The sequence below is a fragment of the Pinus tabuliformis genome, chromosome 9 (genome assembly GCF_031772625.1).
Source record: "Pinus tabuliformis cultivar Carrire ecotype Pingquan chromosome 9, CPIR1, whole genome shotgun sequence".
In the NCBI taxonomy this organism is placed as follows: Eukaryota; Viridiplantae; Streptophyta; class Pinopsida; order Pinales; family Pinaceae; genus Pinus; species Pinus tabuliformis.
This window is the reverse complement of record NC_142307.1, coordinates 628,239,532-628,255,713: the sequence shown is the minus strand read 5'-3', so window position 1 is coordinate 628,255,713 and position 16,182 is coordinate 628,239,532.

Sequence of the window (16,182 nt, the reverse complement as noted above, 5' to 3'; positions counted from 1 at the left end):
ATCTCTGTGTAGACCCAGAAATTTTGCTTAGAGACTCCCTCTGAAGCTGCAAAATTTCTCCTCTCACTTCTAAGCTCTTGATCTATCTTCAACCTCCTTTGATACCATGTGAAAATTCCTTTAAATGTGACAACTAGAATTTATTCTTCTAACTAATTAATTATGCAATTTATTTTGTTAGTGAAAAAATAACAAATACATCACATTGCAATTTATTCATAATAAAAAACGCTGTGGAAAATAAACTAGAAGCTGAGAAAATAGAGCACACAATAAAATTAAAACTGTTGTTTTTGGACAAATTTCCCCAGAAAAACCCAATGTGGGAAAACAAATTCAACAGATGAGGGTTTTATTATTATGATGTAGCAGTGAAAATTTTGAGTACAAACTAGATGCCAAACTGCTCATCCTCTAATGAGAAAATACTAGCAAAATTATTGAGTGATTTTTTCTCTTCTCCAAGAGCAATCCAACAACAATCTAATCACTCTAACTTGTTATTCAATACCCTTGCGCAAAACTTTACGTAAACCCTCACATGCACTCCCTCGATCTACTTTTGATCAAGACATCCTTCCTGCTACTTCCTATGGAAGTGATTCTCTGGTCCTCTAGAAAATTATCCTGACCCTCGATAGTGAAATCAACATCCTCTCGAGTAAAATAAAATTGCCTCATTGAAGCATTGCGCAAGGCCCTATGCAATCTCCAATGGAATAACTCAGCCTCTCCCAGCAGACTCTTCCAACACCAGAAACCTCCACCAAAATATCTATTGTTGCACATCTGCCTCTGTTACTGATCTCTAGCTCGAATTCTCTTCTAGGCTGAATCTCTGCACTCTGGGAAATTTGATTTGCCTAGATCACCCACTCACTCAATGTGAAATTTGATTTGCCTAGATCACCCACTCACTCAATGTGTCTATCTCCATCCCATAGTCCTCCTCTGATAATCTCTCGTTGGTGAACCAACGACCATGATTAGATCCCCATCAACAATGAAGATCATCTCAAACTCAATTTGTGTGAGTTTCTAGAGCATTCTCACTTTTCTAAATTAATTCCCTTTAATTAATCAATTTCCCTAAGTTAGACTTAGCCATTTTTAATTATCGATCAATTAATTTAATTGAGTTGTCTCTGGGAGTTTTCTCCCGAAACCTTTTCTGGATTTTGGAGATCTTATGTTTCTTAGCCTCTCTGACCAAATTCGAGACTAGAACACCCATCTGAAGCTACAAAAACTAACAAAATGTCCATCTAACTTTTAATTCTTGTAAGCTTGCAATCCACTACAATAATATGTCATTACATTTGGTTCAAAGTCAAGATGATGTCTTCCTATATTTCATTCCTATCTACAAGCATCCTCTCCAAGAAAAACTTGAGATGCCATTATATGTTCATGGTGTATATATTGATTATATTGGCCTCTGGTGTGAACTGCATGAGGAACCCAATCTACCACTTCAGTATGAACCTTTGTGTCTTTAAGATTGCATCTTTCATTACAGATCTCCCTTTCCACTTGAGTGATCTCTTCTTGAATTGGTTAAGTGGTTAAGTCTCTATAGCATGCGATCGATCTTTTAGCTTGAGTCTGAGCTCAAGAGTATCCTCTTTCTTGATAATACGTTGCCCCCCACAACACTCTTTATCTTTGGTTGGGCATGGCTAAATGCCATAAGAAGGAGAGATGTGTGGTAGGAGTGAGGAACATAGCAAATGTGGTAAGGTAATGTATCATCCCTAGAAGCATATGAATATCACCTAGAACCTAAGCTAACCCTAAACCTGTAACAATCATATTATCATCACTTGGAACAAGTCATGAATTATAAGTGATAAAGACAATCGAAAAATTACATCATACCTATCTCTGGATGGTCAGGCTCGAGAGGAAGATCTAGAGGAGGACTATGTCTTGATTTTGAATTGCACTAGATGAAGGGATGAAGAACCACTTACTAGAATCGAAATTCAACTACCCAAAGAACGAGGGTACCAAGAAGGAGGATGCTGACAACAAAATGGGATAAGGACACAAACATGTTTTTTTAGCATTTCCAACCTATTCTTTGGGCCGATTGTTCCATAGAACTTGTTGCAAGGCCATTACACCATGTTGAAAATAAGGTGCCAATTGCATGCTTCAGAAAGTTTAGACTAGAGGATAACCTAGGGTCTCAGAACTAGAGTATATTGATAAGGGGGAATTTTTCTCTCTGCTTTAAATGAAAAGTTATATGTAACCCTCCCTCCATGTGAAATCCTGATTGAGTTTCCATTGAATGTTGATCATTAAATGCTACATGAGTGATAGGACTCTATGAAATTCATGAGAGTTGTATTCTCATCTATGAAATCCAATTGAAAATCCACTAAAATCTCTCTTTGTTGTGGTGGCATCCCATCTGAAATGCATGTGTTAATTAAAGCCTTCGAAGGGTGTGTTGCCCCGTCTACTTGGAATGTGGGATGGTGAGAGGACCATAATATCCCCCCTCCTTTACTTAAGTGATCACCTCATTCGAGGGTAAATACATTCGTTAAAGTAAAATTTAGGAAAAAATAATTATCCCATAAAATTATGAAATATTATTTTAAAAATATAGATTAATTAAACAAACATTTGAAAAGGAATTTGGGATTTACCAAGAAATTTAAAAGTAAATGAAATTTTTATTTTTTTAAATATAATCCATTTTAATAATAAAAACCGATGGAAGGTTTAGGTTTTTAATGATTTTATGAAAATTTAGTGACTAAAGTTTAATATTATTTGACTTTTTTCATTATTTATTTTTTGAATTAAAAAATATTTAATTTTTATTTTATAAAATAAAATTATTTAAATATAAAATTTTATAAATTATATAACTTTTTAGAAAATATATTTAATTATAATAAAACTATATATTTATATTATGCATTTCACTTCATCTATATTTTTTTCCTTATACTATTGCCTTGCATTTGTTTGAGTTAATGAAACTTTACATTCTCAATCATAAAATTTATCTTCATATTTATTAATGTTTTTTTAATTATTATTTAAGTATAAAATTTATATTAATATTTTCCTTAATTATTATAAAATTAAATTTTTATGTCAAAATGTTTTTTTGCTCAGATAGAAATGTTATATTTAATATTTTTACTTGATTTAAATAAAATAATTAAAAAAACATAAATTAATAATTATAATTATAATTATTAATAATTTAAAATTTTAAAGATTTCTGTTATAAAAATTCAGAGAACGACATAACACAAATTAACACTCTTTTATAGGAGTTTTACTGGGTATCTAACATGACCACTGAGATAGTAATTGGTATCATACTGTAATAAGTACTGTGTGCTTATGTGAATCCCGATTATGGTTTTTGTAATGCAAGGTCGGACGTGAATTGACAATAATGGAATGGATAGCCAAATTAAGGGAAGTAATTAAATTATGCCAATATTAAGGAAAAAATACTATTTGGTGAAGAAAGAACTCTAGCATTTGGTCAAGTTGCAAGCCAAGGGTACATGGATGACCTATTTGGAAATGACATGAGATACTTGGTTTGGAAAATTAGGTGCAGAGGCAGAGACCAAATCCAATGTATATGAAAAATAGATCAAAATGTTGGTCATGATGAAACATCATGAGGATAGATTTGGCTGTGATGAAGGGGAATGATGATAGAGTCTAGTATGAGCAAGTTTAAAGGAGGGTGGATAGTGGATAAAGTGTTAGGGAGACAAAAAAAAAAAAAATTACTTTGGATATGATAATTTTTTTGTTTAAAGCACATGTAAATGGGCATAAGCCTTGGTAAGGACCTAATTTTGGTTAAGACCTGGGTGATAGGAGAGAGGCTAATTGATCCAGGTGGATCTCAAAGACACCAAGCGCATGAAAAAGACTCAAACTTCAAGGTGACAGAATGGCAATTTTCTTGACATCAGATCGAAGTGCTCGTCGCCCTGATTCCAACGGTGCGAACGACGCTCCAATCCGAGTTCGAACGAAGGAGATAGAAGCAGTCAAAGTTTTTAGTTGACTTGCCCATGTGGCAGGCTTAAAGAAGGAAAAATTTAGCCCAAACCCAGCTCCCGGATTCCGGCCAACCTGGGCTGGATTCCGGGCAAATTTGTGGCCTAGTTAAAATGTCTCCTTCGGCCTAAAAATGGGTAAAGTAAAAATGTCAGAGTAGTGGCATTATCCTCCCCACAAAGGAGCTTTTGGATGCCAAAAGCATTAGCATGCTGTCTCAATCCACACTTTCACCTACACGCGACACTGGTACATTCTTGCAATCATACACACCACACATGACTCAACAACCCCTCCTTGCCAAGAGTTCATAGCACACATTCATTGGCCAAGGATTACATAAAAGTAATTAATGCCTCAAATACTAATAAGGAAAGACCAAAATATCATCATTGCGTCTTGAAGTGATGGGAGAACACATCATCATTTTTACATTTACTTGCAATGTACGATTTACAATGGTGGCCATAACAAGCTACTACCCCTAAAAAAACCAACTTAATAAAGTAGGCCACCGTGAATGGGGTGGATTCATTTGTTGAACGTATTCACGTTTCGGCTCCTCTAGCGATGTTTCCAAAGCATGGAGCATTAGACACGAGGTTTTTTGGTGTCCCTCTTGGTTCAAATGACTACAACGATTCTTTCTCCTCCAGACTTTCGGGGCTGCCTTGGGGCGCTTTCCCCTAGTGTTCCTTCGATAAGTGTTCATGGAGCCTTCACTATCGATGGACTGTGAGGAAGGAATTTCGTCATCTGTCGTTGGCTGGTTACTCGCTGTATTGGAGCTTTCCCCCAGTTCCTTTTTGGTGTATCCGAGTCCTGCATGGTGCGACAACTCCTTGAATTTGATGGGGTTTATGATGCCTTGGCCTTTGATGCCAAGGCCCTTTCCCTTATACCCCATTTTCTTCAATAGTTTGGATCCAATCCCTGTAGTATGTTTTTCAAAAGCAGCAAATTCATCATCATGAAAATCATGTGAAATTGGAGAAGTGATTTTTACCTCCAAATAGCTATGTTGCAGCTTTTCCAAGGCCTCTTCCTTGGCTTGCAATTGGCGTAATAATATTTGTTTTTCTTCCCTTGCCTCCTGTAGAAGCCTCCTTATCTCATCATTCTCTGCTTGGATGCGGTGGTTGATCTCCTCAAGTTCTTGGAGGCATGCTACGGGGAGTGCCTCTTTCGTTATGTCGGTTGAAATCCTTGATTCATTGCCAGAATCAGACCCCAAATCTATGGGTCCTCCTACCGCGATCCCAAGGGCGGCAAACTTCGTCTCATTGCCGGAATCAGACCCCAAGTCAATGGGCCTACCTTGTGCAAATCCTACAGCTGTGACCTTCTTATCCTTCTCTGACTCGGAATCTTGGCTTTGTTGTACGGTGGTGATGGCCTTCTGCTTCCCCTTTCTGTCATTCCTCTCAGGTCTTATCTCAGGGTGTAGCTTCCAGCAATTATCTTTGTCATGCCCTTCTTTCTCATAATGTGTACAAGAGGGCTTCGCTCCCCTTCTCTTAGCTGTCGCAGTTCTCTTTGAGTGGTCATCTTGCCCATGTGTTCCCCTGTTTTCCAGATGAATGGCCTTTACACTCATCGAGTCAATGGTAGTAGGTTCAAACAATAATAAGGAATTTCTAATGTAACTATGTAATGATCCAATATATTTGGTTACTACTTCAGGTGAGTCGAGTGCAATGCCCAAATTAAGTGCTTGTTTTCTAAACTCCTCTGTAAAACTTTGCACATCCTGACCTTTGCCTGGCCTTAAATATTGCCAATTCATTAAGGCTTTTTGCTTATAACCCAAGGGATAAAATTGTTCCTTTAATGCAGAAATGAAACTAGACCATGAGGAAGGAAGATTACCCACACTCTTACTGCTTCACAATTTGCTCTCCCACCAGACGAGAGTGGTGCCACTTAGCCGAAGAGAGGCCAACTGAATCTATGCCTTGTCCTCTGTGATCTGCTGAATCCTGCAGTAGATCTTGATCTTCTTAATCCAGTTATTAAGCTTCTCTGCATTACTTTTATCGTTATACATGGGAAGATCAAATTTGACATCTAATTTAAAGAAAGGCTTCTTATGTGCATCCCTTGAATTTCTATGATGGTGATGGGAGGAAGAAGAAATTTCACTTGTGGAAGGAGAAGGAGGTGGATCTCCTCCATCATCTCCGTGTACTGAACCTTGTCCTTCTGGAGCTTTTTTCTTTGCGCTTTCAAGTTTTCAAGTCTTGAGAACAACTTCTCAACACGATCTGCCATTGTGTATAAAGTCTTGCGGAAGTTTACTTCCTCTTCATAACGAGCCTCTTCATCTGCCATGTTTCTCCTTCGATGTGCACATCCCGCTTTGGGGTTAAGACTTTAGTTTCCCTTCTCCTCTTCAGAGCCTGTTCCTTGTTAGCGTACAAACATGCAATTTACATCTAAAAATACCTGCTCTGATACCATTTGATCCAAGTTATCTTTTTCTTATAGATGTTTTAAAGAATTGCATGAAGAATTTGTAGCTTAACCATAGAGAATTAATGTGCACATGTGAGAAGAAGAAGAAGAAACACATGAAGCATAAGAAGAAGACAAGAAGCTTGATAACGAAGTTCTTCCATCTTGGACTACGTCTCCAGGCCCTACTCGATCAATGGGGAGGCCTTCAGTCATTAAATGGCATAAGAAAGAGAAATACAATCATCAGTTACAAAAGGAGTCTTATACCTCCATGCTGAAAAATGGCTGAAAAATGTAGAGCTCTATTGTAGAAACTAACACCACGATTGGATTCCCATCACCGAGAAGTGTAAAATTGATATAAAACTTGTCCAATTCTAACATTGGACCAAATTGACACCCTGGAAAATTTGCTCAAGCAAGGTTCCACCTCTGGTTTTCCGCTGCTCAGGGTTCCACTCTCTTGCCTCGATTTGCGTGCTGACCTTCCTCCCCCCGGTGCACTACAAACATGAGTTTTTTTTATAAATTGTCAGGTGGAATTTCCAATGAGGCCATTTGACGCGTTGGCAATAATAGTAAACGTTAGGGGAGGGGTTGGGCGGTCAAACCCCGCCCCTCCGAAAATACATGTATTGGTTATGATATAAAACAGGACCACATTTGGTGGCCACCCATAGTTTGTTATAACTGCGAGGTGTGCTGTAATGTGATACGATGTTGGATCCGGGCCAGTGGTGGGCGCCGGGGTTGGCAGCCCGCGCCCAACCATGCCTTAATATATGTAATAGTGCGGTGGGGTAGCGGGGTCATGACCATCCACCCACCAATTTAACATACAATTTATTATGTTGTTATATCAGTTGGAAGGCCGGTGGGGGTGGTGGCCCGTCGACTTTATATTATATATATATATATATATATATATATATATATATATATATATATATATATATATATATATATATATACTTTGACATTTTTAATTTACCCATTTTTAGGCCGAAGGAGACATTTTAACTAGGTCGCAAATTCGCCCGGAATCCTGCCCAGGTTGGCCAGAATTTGGGTGCCAAGTTTGGGCTAAATTTTTCCTCCTTTAAGCCTGCCACATGAGCAAGTCAACCGAAAACTTTGACTGCTTCTATCTCCTTCATTCGGACTCGGATTGGAGCGTCGTTCGCACCGTTGGAATCAAGACGATGAGCACTTCGATCTGCTGTCAAGAAAATCGCCATTTTGTCACCTTGAATTTTGAGCCTTTTTCATGCCCCTGGTGTCTTTGAGATCCACCTGGATCACTAATGCACATCTTTTGAATTGAATCCTAAGAAATTTTCTCATCATGTTTAAAGTGGATTGTTAGGTAAAATTGATGAGATGAAAGATTCAAGATTGTTAAGTCAATATTGATTGTTTTGGAACTTGGTATTGGTGGTATGTGCTATTAACCCCATGGTATTATATGTAGTTAAATATTTTAAAAGACTTGGGGATTTTTCATTGCCATGTACCAAAAAGAGACCAAGGTGTTGGCTTGGCTAGTGTAGTTAATAATAGATCTATTGTTACATGGTTTTTCCCTCATTTAATTTTTAAAAAGTAAATAATATTTTTACAAATTAGTCTACCGGTGGTAGCTAAATATTATTTGAGGGATATAGTAGGAATTAGCTAAGTTTTAATTCTGATGTTTTTAATACAATTGAATGTTAAGTTTTAATTTTGAAATTATTTTTGAAATCTAAATATTAAGTTTTAATTTTGATATTTTCTTTAAGAAATATAAATGTTATTTCAATGAGATACATCTTATTGGAAATGATAGAGAAATCATTTAGGAAGTGAAAAATCAATGACACTCTAAATTTGACATAAAACATCTTATTGCTCCAAATTTCATTTTGGTCATGAGAATTAAAAGACATCAAGCAAAGAGGAAATTATAGTTAAATCAAAGAAAGTATTTCAAGACAATATTGCAAGAGTTTAATATGTAGAAATGCAATTCAATAAAGGTCTTGATTTCTATAGTTGTCCCAGGAGTGGGGAATGGCATGACTATTAAGCCACCCTTCACACCTAGAAAATTTAGTCCCCCTACAATCCTTTTCCTCATCGCACAAAACCTGCAAATGAGCTCCATGACCAAGCCAAAACCAGTTATACTCAAGGAAACTCTCCAAAACCTTCACCCATTAAGCATCAGAAGAAACATTCGTAGCAAGTTGTAATATATTAATGCCATGTAGTGTGTAAATCAAAGCCCATGTATTAGGCCTCCAATAAACCACTTACCACACGATTAGATACACATAACATGAGGTTTTATTTTATTAATATTGATTTGAATCTTTAGATTAATTAAAATACACACTTGCTTTTCATTTTTAAATTAAAATTAATCCATATTTCTAATATTTTAATTTTCTCTTATCTTTAAATATATATTTTTTATCACACAATATTTTTATTTATAAATTTAAATATAATAATATTTTTAATATTATACTTATTATCGAAAATATCTATGATTATTATATTATATAATTAAAATTATCTATTATTATATTATATATATAATATAATATTATATTATATAATTAAGAAAGTTGAACTAAACATTTTTCTATTTAAATATACATTGTAATAAATATTCTATAAAATTATAATTATCATATTATAATAGAAATCATTAATATTTAATTATTCAAAAAGAAATATTAGTGCTACATGGTAGCTATTTCTTGTCACGTAATTTAAAAATAGTTAAATTGAAGTAAAAGAGAATAAAAAAAATTAAAATTTTAAATTTTAAAACGCTAGATTAATTTTAAATTATAATTGATTGTATTATTAAATTTTGTAAATTAACATTTTCTGCATTTTGTTTATAATTATTTGTTATATATTTTAATATATTTATATTTATCTAATTACATAATATTTATTATGAATATAAAAAATTAAATTTATAATATTAATCACAAATATAAAAAAAATCAGTTAACAATAATATAGAAAATTGTTTTTTTAATAATTTATATAAATATTATTAATTGGTATTTTTTCTAAAGTATAATAAAATATAAACCACACTTGTTGGTTCGAAATGCATCGACAAATGAATGATGATGTGATTTTCGTCAAATACTCTTTCGATAAACTTGTTATGAATCACAGAAGCCTAAATTCAACACGAAAATATGTTGTTATGAAGTGAGGAGAGGTGAAAATTAGCTAATTCACTTAAAATATAATAGAAAAATATTGATTTTTTATTTTATGAAAAAAATCATAAAACTTCATTATCAACTAATGATACATCATAAACCCAATTCCTAAAAACAAATAGATAGGTTTTTTGAAATTGGAGGATACATAAGAGTAAGGTGGATAGATTCCAAATTAAATGCTTTGTTCTATACACATTTACCTCACGGTTAGTCAGTTTGTGTGGTTGTCATGTAGTTTGTGGCCAGAAATAATGATTGGAAAAAACATATCTATAATCACTCTTTGTTCTTTATTGTGTACACATTTACCTCACAACTAGTCAAGTTTGTGTGGTTGTCATGTAGTTCCCGGCCGGAGATAGTGATTGGAAAAGCATATCTATAATCACTGTGATTCATAGCCGTTCAAGAATATGGTTATTATTAAATTCAAAATGTTATATAATTAGATCAATTTTAAATTATAATTGATTGTATTATTAAATTTTGTAAATTAACATTTCTTGCATTTTGTTTATAAGTATTTGTTATATATTTTAATATATTTATATTTATCTAATTAAATAATATTTATTATGAAAATAAAGAATTAAATTTATAATATTAATCATGGATATAAAAGAATTCAATTAATAATAATATAGAAAAAAAAAATTATTCATTTATATAAATATTATTAATTGGTATCTTTTCTAAAACATAGGGAGATTTTTAATAAATGCTATAAATATTATTAATTGGTATTTTTTCTAAAGCATAAGAAAATATGTTGTTATGAAGTGAGAAGATGTGAAAATTAGCTAATTCACTTGAAATATAACAGAAAAATATTGGTTTTTTATTTTGTAAAAAAAATCATAAAACTTCATTAGCAAACAATGATACATCCTAAACAGTGTTCAAATTTGAACACGTCATAGCCCTTCTGTAGCCCTCTAGCACGTCAGAGAAGTGCTCAGCCAAATTTATCAGTCAAAAGAAATTTAAATTTTGATTTTTATAGGTTTTTTTAAAATTTAAACAATATTATAAAGTTCCCTATGAAGGGCTCCTTGTCCGTAGGACATTTCAAAAAATTCCAGTTCTTTGACTAATGTAACACTCTAAAGTTTGCAAGAGGTTCTGGCAACACTTAAGAAAGTGTAATGGGACGTAATGATGGTTGTTCATCCATTCCTAGGCCATCAGTCATAATGGAAGAACTGATAGAGTTAGCAGTCATGATATGAGGTTTATGTTCGCATTCCTTGATAACAAAGTTATCTTTTAACATTCATTGATAGCAGAGGAGATGTAGCTATGTATTGGTATCCGTGAACAAGGCATATTTTGAAGGTATCGGAGATTTAGAAGGAACAAATGATAAAAGACATAATAACGATGACTAAGGTAGATTATTCTAAGCCTGTGAATCTTGCCTGTGTTGATTTTTCCAATCCCAACCTTACGTCGAGTGCAGCACAAGTACGCAAGGTATTTTTAACTCTCTGTTTTAATTTTCAACTTTCATTTCCCTGGCCTTTCATTTAGTTCATTGATCTAGGCAGAACCTAGTTTCTAACTCTAAGTTTTAATTTTCAACTTTCATTTCCCTAGCCTTTCATTCAGTTCATTGATTTAGGTAGAACCTATTAAAATTATTGTGTATGGAATGGTTGATTGATCTTTATATAGTCATGTGTAGACTCTGGATTTTTTTTTATATCATCCATCATCATGTCATCGATGAAGATTTTTTGGACTAAGTCTTTGAGCAAAGTTGACAGCTGCTTTTTTCCTCTACAGAATGAGAACCATCAAGGTTACACTCAGTATCAATAAGAATCTCTTAATCTTTCCATTCAAATGGAAGGTTTGATGTGGATTTGTGTCTCCTCATATTTACTTCTACTTGTAATTACATCTTTCTCTGCTCAACTCTGAAAAATCAATCCATTGAAGTATTTCACTTCATATTTTTTCATATATTCATTTTTCGATGGGATTGGAAAGGGAGTTATGAAGCTTTTGAAGCGTCGATAAAGGAAAGTGATTTCACGGTGCCAATCAATGGCCTTCAATAGGTATCCAGTTCAGCATTTGAAATGATAATTTTCATACTTGTCCCACTGTTAAAAATAGATTAAAGTGATAATATTGACATTTTTACATCATAACCACATACTACAATTTCTGTGGTATCTCCATTTTCCTTCCTTAATTTGTAAAATTTTATTCTTTCCTATCAACCCACCATTAATACAAGATTGTTCAATTATGAGATTACCCCATTAAATGGTGGTAACTACGTTTACTGATTCACAAACTTTTTTTTTTCATCTTGTAAATAATTACTACCATCTACTACATCTTTGAGGATGCCGAATATATTCGAGTACTGATCATCCTACCGCTATGAAAAAATCTTCCATCCTACCTTTATGAGGACATATTCATGACATTACTTTGATGTTCCACATAGATATCTTGATTGTTAAGTGTGAAGCCAAATTCATGGAGGATTCTAGATCAAATCTTTCTAGATCTCCAGGATTCTAGATCTTTCTACACCGCCATTAGTTTCTAGAATGAAATGCAAGATTCTAGATCCTCCTACACTGCCAGTAGTTTCTAGAATCAAATGCAGGATTCTAGATTTTTCAACACCGCCAGTGGTTTCTAGATCCTTCTTCCGCCTCTATAAATTTGTAATTTTTCTGGCCAAGCAAGAAAGCCAAGGCCCAAGCCTATTATGTAATGCAAAGTGATTTCTGTTCTCCAGTGATTGTTTTATCTATTCCGTTCTTTCTGACTCAGTAATCTTGTTGTTTCTCCATTTGTCTGTCTCTGTGAATTATTCTCTGCTATTGCCATCTAAGTCTAAGTCTCTGAGTATAAATCTGTTGTGTGTTGTGTGTGCTCTGGTCTAACAACTGGTATCAGAGCTAGGTTTGAATATCCATGGCGCAAGCCACTTAGTGCCATCACCTTGCTCTGGCAGCGTTCATTAAAACATTGGTTGTTACTCCTGGAGCTGTTGAAGGATCTGTCCAGGAATGGCTGAGGAACGTTGGAACTAAAAGACAGTTGCTGCAAGAAAAACAAAGTCGTGGACCTATGTTGAAACGTGTTGCTGGAGTTTGAAACGTGGAGATCCGTGGAGATTGGAGTTGAAACGTGGTGTTCGTAAGTTTTTTTTACATCAAGTTTTCACGTATATGTCAAACTTTTTCACAAACCAACATATGTATGTGTGAAATGTGAAAAGGTTAAAACATTATATATGTTTTTATATTTATTATGAAACATATATAATTATATGTTGGAATTTTGAAAAGTATATTTTAAAAAGGAGCAGGAATTTTGAAAAGGGTATTTTAAAAGGAGGAAGGTCATTATTACTAAATTTTAAAGAGTAATAATTAAAGTTTTATTTTTAAGTGGAGCTTTTGTGTTTTGGGGCGTGAATTTGATTGAAAATGGAGACAACAGTTACAGATATGGAGAAGTTGAGCGGGGCTAATTTTGCCCTATGGAAATCACAGATGGAGGATATACTGATTTTAAAGGATCAGTATTTTCCGATTGAGGGCACAATAAAGAAACCCTCATCGATGACAAATGAAGAGTGGAATAAGCTAGATAGAAAGGCGATTGCAACAATCCACCAATATTTAGCAAAGAATGTTTATTTCAATGTGTCTAGAGAAAAGACGGCTGAAGGATTATGGAAGAAGCTCCATGATCTATATGAGAAGAACACAACATCAAACAAAGTGTTCTTGATGAAGAAGCTTTATAATCTCAAAATGAAGGAGGGTGCTTTAGTTGCTAAGCACTTGAATGCATTTAATATTATTACTAATCAGCTTGCCTATGTTAAAATCATTTTAGATGATGAAATTAGAGCTATTTTGCTAATGTGTTCTATGCTAGACAGCTGGGAAAATTTAATTGTAGCTATGATCACTTCAACAACTACAGGGACCTTGAAGTTTGATGATGTCAGTAGTAGTTTAATGAATGAGGAACTACGATGCAAGTAAATTGCGGAAAACCAGGGAGGAGAGGCTCTAGCTCTAGCTGATCATGGCAAGAGAATGGATCGAGGCGGACGAGGGCGATCAAGATCAAGAGGAAGATCAAAATCAAGGAGAGGAAGGATCATCTGCTCTCATTGTGGCAAACCTGGGCACATGAAGAAAGAATGTCGATTCTGGAAGAAAGGACAAAAGGATTAGAGACTGTCCAGTAGACATCATCAGTCATCCAGCACAAATGAAGGTGAGACTATTGCTGTAGCCATAGATGGTCATCTATTGTTTACTGTTTCAGTAGAGGATGCATGTGTATATACATCTAGCAGTAGCTTTGATTGGATCCTTGACTCTGTGGCATCTCACCATGTAACCCCATGCAAAGATAGTTTTGTTTCATATAATCCCGGTGATAATGGTAGAGTGCATATGGGGAATAATCATTTTTGCAGTATTGTTGGAGTGGGAGATGTCCAGATCAAGATGAAAGATGGAGAAGATATATTGTTGAAACAGGTTAGGCATGTACCAGAAATGCGCATGAGTTTAATCTCTATGGGACGACTGGATGATGAAGGCTATTCGACAAGCTTTGGAAAAGGAGGCTGGAAAATTAGCAAAGGTGCATTGGTCGTGGCCAAAGGACCCAAGACAAGAACATTATACACATTGAAGACACTAATAGGAAAATCAGATTTGGCTGCTATCACAAAAGAAGGAAATTCAACAGATCTGTGGCATAAGCGTTTGGGTCACATGAGCAAGAAGGGCTTAAAAATCCTTGTTGGTAAAAATTTATTACCAGGTTTGAAATCCTACAATCTTGATATTTGTGAGCATTGTATATATGGTAGACAAAGAAGGGTTTCATTCCTTAGAGGTGGCCATGACAGAAAGAAAAGTGTGTTAGAATTGGTACACTCAGATGTGTTTGGACCTGTTAACATCAAATCATTAGGAGGAGCATCATATTTTGTAACATTTATAGATGATGCATCCAGGAAAGTTTGGGCATATCCTATGAAAACTAAAAGTGAAGTGTTTGGAATATTTCAAAAATTCCATGTTGCTGTTGAAAGAGAGACTAACAAATTGTTGAAGTGTTTAAGAACAAATAATGGTGGAGAATATTGCTCAAATTCATTTAAGGAATATTGTAACAGGTTTGGCATAAAGCATGAGAAGACTGTGCCTGGTACTCTTTAATAGAATGGTGTCATAGAAAGGATGAATCGCACCATTATGGAAAAGGTGCGAAGTATGTTATCCAATTCCGGTTTGGAGAAGAATTTTTGGGCTGAAGCGGTCAGGACTACTTGCTACCTCATAAATAGATCTCCAACTACAGCCTTGGATGGAAGTATCCCTGAAGAAGTTTGGACTGGTAAGAATTTGAATTATTCTCACTTGAAAATCTTTGGATGTGAAGCATTCGTTCATATTCCCAAAGAAAATAGAACTAAGCTAGATGATAAATCTATGAAATGAATTTTTTTGGGATATGCGGATGAAGATCTTGGTTATCGTCTATGGGATCTAGTCAAACATAAAATTATTAGAAGCAGGGATGTTATATTTAATGAGTCAGAAATGTTCAAGAGGACTGTAGGTGAGTTGGAGGTCAAGAAGGTTATTGACAGGTTTGAAGAGCAGTAGGAAAACATACCACCAATACAAGAAAATGAACAGCAAATTCAGGAGCATGAAGAACAACAAGTGGAAAATAATGAACAACAAGAAGAAGGAATCTTACAGGAACCTTTACAAGAGATTCAACCTGACAATGCACCACCACAGTTGGTTCACAGATCTTCTAGGCCTCATAAGCCTTCACAAAGGTATCCTCCTTCAAACTATATTTTTTTGACTGATGAAGGTGAACCTAATTGTTTTCAAGAAGCTTGTAAAGTCGAGCACAGTAAAGAATGGAAGAAAGCAATGGAAGAAGAAATGAACTCTTTGTAGGAAAATAAAACTTGGGAGTTGGTAAACCTCCCAAAAGGTAGAAAGGCTCTACAAAACAAATGGGTGTATAGGATTAAGCATGAAGGTGACAAAAACAAGGAGAGGTATAAAGCAAGACTGGTGGTGAAAGGTTTTGCCCAAAAAGAAGGTATTGACTTCATTGAAATTTTCTCACCTGTTGTTAAAATGTCATCCATTAGAGTCATTCTTGGTCTAGTTGCTGCTTTAGACCTAGAATGTGAACAATTAGATGTAAAAACTGCTTTCCTTCATGGTGAATTGGAGGAAGAAATTTATATGGAGCAACCAGAAGGTTTCATAGAAAAGGCAAAGAAGGCCTTATTTGTAGGTTGAAGAAGAGTCTCTATGGGTTGAAACAGGCACCTCGACAATGGTACAAGAAATTTGATTCATTCATGTTGGAACATGGTTTTCAGAGGTTGGAAGCTGACCAT